The sequence below is a fragment of the Triturus cristatus genome, chromosome 11, assembly GCF_964204655.1.
Source record: "Triturus cristatus chromosome 11, aTriCri1.1, whole genome shotgun sequence".
Lineage (NCBI taxonomy): Eukaryota > Metazoa > Chordata > Amphibia > Caudata > Salamandridae > Triturus > Triturus cristatus.
The window spans coordinates 553,024,890-553,030,889 of NC_140594.1; positions in this window are offsets into that span (position 1 = coordinate 553,024,890).

Here is a 6,000-nt window from a genome sequence, read left to right on the forward strand (position 1 = left end):
CAGGGAGACTGAAGATAGTCTGCAGGCCTGCCAACTCACACAGTGCCGCCCTGGGACACACAGTCTCTGTTCCATTGCACAGAGCAGGTTTTCAGTTCTGGCGTGATTGCTCTGCTCAGCTGGGCTCCAATTAAAACTCTCCAGGACATGGAAAGTTACTCCAATCTGCTAGGTTCCACACCCTTCTCCCTGAACAATTACAGGGTGAAAATTATTCTAAGGTTGGCATGCCTGAGTCTGCAACTGCATGGCTGCAGAATGAAAGCAGTGAAAGGGTCTTTGCAGGTCCCTTTGGCGACCATAAGGTATTTTCAAGCACCCAAGGCTTTTTGGTTGAAGAAATACGAAATAACTCCCTCCTCATTCGATATAAATGTTCAACTTTTTTAAATCTGCACAGTCGAGGAAAAAACTGATCAGGGCAGAGTTTCGACCATCAATGTATTTCAGGGGATGGCCATATTTTTAGGTCTCGCCTGACCCAGCGCATGCGCTGGTCTGACAAGACTTTTTGAGAGTGCTCCAAAAAGTGCTACCAGGCCAGCCTAGACCTACAGTGCATGTGCGCGGGCGCGCGCGCCGCGCTTGACCGCAATTACTTTCACTTTCGCAGCCGCTTTGATGTTTGATCGCGATCACTTTTGCGGCCGCCTGGCCGCTTGGCATAGCCAATAGATCTCGCTTTTGGGACCTTATAAGTATTTAGTTATGCAACTGTTGCATGACTAAACACTTATACGGTCCCAAAGGCGAGACCTATTGGCTATGCCAATGCTTGTTTTTAGATTGAGTCCATGAAAATATCCGAAGAGAGTGTGCGGTGATGGGGCTCTCAGTTTCTGTATTCTGATGTTGCATGGAAGGAGTGTCAGGTACTGATAACTTCATTTTGTTTTTTAAAAACAGGTACGTGTACAGGGTTTTCAGCTCTCATAATAAAAATTATGGCACCAAATATTTAAAGATATTTGTGTTTTTCTATATTGCAAGTGCTAACAAGTGAACACAGTTGCAACTTGCCACTAAATCTCCATTTCATGCCAAACAGAAATTTCTATTTCATGCAAAATAGTGCAGGTTCGGTCCCAAGTAAAGTGTAGCAGGAGTGCAAAAAAGTGACGCAACTGCCCCAATAAATGTATGACAAACCAGCAGAACGGTGTTGGTAACTGTCCTTTTTAAAGTAGGCACTATGTCAGAGAAACACCAATATTGTTCCTTTACAGGTATTGCAGCCATGCGAAATAGTGCTGGCACTAACTGTCCTATTGAAAAGTGCATTGCGATCAAGAGCTAGGCTGCCCCATGAGGAGTGCTGGCACTATTGTTTACTAGTAAAGCAAACTCACTAAGATTTCAGAAGGACTCCACTGCAAACATAACAGCACGGCTGGGGAGTGCTGATACCGTCCATTACAAATATAGCAGCCATGCAGAGACCTGGTGGTACAGTCCATTAGAAGCATGATGCTATCCACTTACAACCACATCAGTGGTTTCACTGTCCCACAAAATGGGTGGAAATGATGCTGAGTAATACTGGCATTGCCTATCACTAGTACGGTAGGTCTACTGAGAAGATGGTCACTGTTGATTTGGCAGTGAGACAGGTGCAGAGAAATGCTGTCCTGCCCCACTATTAGAAAATGTGGCTTGCTGAGAAACGCTCATACTTCCTCGTGAAATTATGATGGGGAATTCCAGCCAGGCAGTCCCGGATTAGGGGAGAGGATGTGGTTCTTCGGCTAGACTGCCGACTTTGGTGCTGGAAACCAGGGTTCGAGCCTCGGAGTCGCGTCTACATCCTGTGATTCTGGGCAAATCACTTAATCTCACCGTACCTGAATGTGTAATGTAAATACGGTGCTCGTGTAAAGCGCTCCAATACCTTCGGGTCGAGTTCGCGCTATATAATTATGCAAAAAAAAAATACATTAATACTGCACTTGGAAGTCAGACTCCTGCTGCCATGCAAGGACAAAGTGAGATATAATGAGTAATATTTCAGACATGCTAGTTGGGACAGAAAATTCTGTGTGAGGAGCTGGAAAGCGTTTTCTCCTTCTCTACATCAAGTTCCCTGTGCAGTCTCTGTGATCTTTCCTTTTTAACAGTTAACCCAAAAAAGTCATGCACGTTCACGGAGGACCACTCTGATAAATGAACTGAGACCTCAGAGAGTCGATCTATGTTCAAGAGGGCAACCCAGAGCAGCCATTTTTAAGAATGGCTACTGACTGCTCTAACTAGGCTTTGTGGGAAGTCAGTGGAGGTAAAGTGATTATTAGTGAAGGTAGATACATTTCTATATGTTTTATTCAAAGGAAGATGCCCCCTGGCCTCCCTTAAGTAAAGAGCTCTACCAGTTTCTCTTAACCGGGATCCCACACATATAATTGTGATATTGGTGGAAAGATATGTACACTTATGGGACGATTTGGATGTCATTAGGAAAGCCTTCCCACCAAATCAGCTGAGGAATGCTTTACCAAAGAATCGTATTCTGGGAGTCCTACTGATCGATTACGATGTGTCCAGATGCTTACAGACTCTGTTCGGTCAGACTCCGATTGACTTCAATGGGAGTATTTGTCCCTAGCAATAACACAGGCTCCCATTGCAAAAAGGGGTGGTTGGGGAAAATCTTGCACCCTGTGGCAGGCACCCCCTGGGGCCTGCCGCATTGTGCATGGTTGGGAAGAGGGGTCCCTTGGGTACCCCCACCGGCCACATTCGGTCGCCTCCAGGTCAAGGAGGGTCCACAACGGGCTCCCAAAGTCCGATTCCCAATGCCGTTTTTTCTCGGGCAAACCGATTTGGAACTGCTGTCCAAATGGTCATCGTACTTGCTCATTCGGAAACTGTCTCCATTGGGCTGTAGGAGTCAGATCCAAATGACACCGGCTGCCTGCATCCCATTCGTAACTGATTCGGACAGCCCAGATGGCTTCCTTGCATCGTACTCGGTCATCCGGAAAAGAAACCTATTTTGGTCGGAAAAAAAGAGTTCTGAATAGGATTCGACAATACCGAATCCCTTCCTGGAGCCCTTCCTAACAACATTGTAATCAGCCCCCAAGTGTGGATCGCAGGCTGAGTCAGGGACCTGTGCGGTTGTGTGGCTGTCACGGCAAATGGAGGAATCCCTTTCTGTCTCTCTATTGTGTGACCACCAGGAATTCTGGTCGACTTTTTTTTAAGGCACAACGGTCTCTGTTGACTTGATAGTTTGCTTTTTGCCTTCAGTCTCAAGTAGTATTGTATAAGATAGTGTGATCAGGGGAGAAGGCTATTTTCCCCCTTAAAGATAAGCTTGGTACAGCGCCTATGTCTGGTCTGCATCTTACAAGGGTGTGTGTTACCATCTGGTCCTAAACAGTATTTGTAACAGTTAAATGTCAGAATATTGTTAGCAAAAATGTAATCTGACAGAAATATTGTGTTCTAAATTTCACTTGCAAGTATATCGTTCTAGTGGGCGCACCTTTTCTGTTCTTACCTCCAATGGGGTAATATTTTTGTAAAGGACATCTAGGACCTGATAATTCTGTCAAGCAATATTGTGGCTTCAGTTTTCTGGCACCTGTGCTAGTTGTAATCAGTGTTATTCTCGCCGGTTACATAATTTGACCATGCAGTAATCTGTGCACTGTTTAATTGGAGCAGCCCCAAGAATGTTATCCATTCAAGAGAACTGATTACCAGTTCTGATGATAAATATTGGCCAGCATGATGGGGTATTAATTTTAGAGTCCCTCATTATTAAGGACAAAGGTGTGCACCAGTCCAGCAGGGGATGACTGAGTTCTCAGGGCAGAATATATCTGAGTGATGCTCTTCACTGTTCCCCTCCAGAGGACCAGGTCTGGGACAATAATTTTGCTGAACTGAACTGCAAGGAGATCAAACATGCCTGTTGTAAGAAAGATGAAAGGAAAGACTTCCTGGGGAAAGGAGCCAATAGCCCATTGATTATGATGAGATGAAGGAGCTATTTTGAAGTCTGCTCGGCTAGAGGACAGGAGAACACTCAGCTGCTGTAGAACACATAGTCACCACTAAGAATTTTGATGAACCGCTCATTCCATCCTCTTGCCAAATGAAATTGGAGAAGTACCTAGGCAAGGCCGTGCTGACTCAGGAACCATTGCCTGAATGAAAATCTGTCAAGTGGTTCGGAAAATGGCAGCCTTTTAATGGCATGTCTCTTCTCTCCAGCTTTACTTTGTTGATAGAATTATGGCCCTGGATATCCCAAGCTTGACTTTGCTGCTGGGGACCTTGCGCCCAAATCTGTGGGCATCCTCGGAACTCATAAATTCTCAGTACGACCAGCAATTTATAAGGTATAGAGCCTTTTATATAACTTGCCATTGTATGTGGAGATCTGGCGAACTTGCGCCAGAAACACCTTGTCTCGCAGTGGTAGTCCTCTGGGCTGGTGGACTCCTGTGACTTGTGGCCCATCATGGGGCACTGGGCACTGTCCAGACACCTACCTCTGAGTAACTGTTTGTTTGCAAGTCTTTTAGGAGGGCACTATCGCACAATGAATAGGTGGATCTATGGGCAATTCTTTGAACAAGTAGCATAATGCTCAGGAGAGTCATCAAAGAGATACTTTTAACAATTTGGTATGCCACAATTGGGACTGGAACCTGCTGCATATTAGTGAGTGAAAGACAGATTGTGCATTGTGCTTTTGTGTGTTAAGGACAAACATATCATATTTTCCATCAGAAATTGATATAATTGCCCTCTCCTCAATAAACCTTTGCAATCAATCACTTCAGGAAGGCAAGGCTCCAATTGCCTAGACGCAGGCATTAGTCCTCGCCTAAAGACATCCCTGGCTGATGAAAGCAATGAAATCCTTGATTCAGCACAATCCAGCTTCCATGCTCATCGTAGTAGTGAAACAGTTTTAGCATACATCCTGGATGATATTCACACTCAAGTAGATCAGGGTCACACTGTGATCTTGGTCTTACTTGAACTTTGTGTTGGCTTTTGACATGGCGTTACACAAAATCGCTAAGAAGTGTCTGTCTCAGTTTGGTCTAATAGGCAAAGCCCAGGATTAGATTTCTTCCTAGCTCAAGTACCGCCCTCAGGCAATAAATTCCCCACCACTCATTCCAAGTTTCGAAATCTAGAGCCGGGAACGCTGCAGAGTTCTTCCATTTAGCACAATGCTGTTTAACATGTATGGTCATGCACCGCAGCCTTTTTCACGTCCTCACCTGCTGCCTGTCCCAAGATAGCACCTTTCCTCGTTGCCACTTCATCGTGAGAGGGTAGAGCCGAGCATACAAATACCAGGAAGCACTGAAATTGAGGAATATATGAATGTCCCCATCCCAAGCCTTCACTCTGGATGTTGGGGATGAGAGAGCGGGGTTAATTATGTTGCCAACACATAGTAACAAGTCACGGACCTCCAACACTCTCTAAAGGTTTCCATAATATTTCCCAATTATTAGGGACACACTGGTTACTTTGTGGGTAGGGCTGGCTTTTGGGCTGGTAGCACCCTGTGCAACAATCTTTTTGGGCACCTCCCTTCTCCCATGACCTCCTCCTCCTCGGATTCCCTCACTACCAGCCAGCAAAAGTGCTCAGCATCTCTCCATAGCCCTTCTCTCACATACATTTCATTTGTTCCAAAGCGCTGGTAAAGGCTGCCTTTTCTAATCCACTCAGCTATCAACAGAAAATACAGATCTGTTCTTTGCAGCAGCCATATTAACCCTTTAAGCTACTTTACCGTGAGTCAAATCTGTCCCTATGTAAAACTCGACCTCTGCCCCTAGGTAAAACTCGATCTCGCTCTCTCTCTGGTAGGAACATTAATCACAAGAGTTATCATGACATTTTTATTGCTGCCTGAAAGCTGGACACCCAAGGTACTCTGCAGCAGGTGCTTTTAAATCTTAAGTTATGCTAAACACAGGACAGTGCCCTCTTCCAGGTCCGCACCCAGTGCGGCCGCACCGGTCG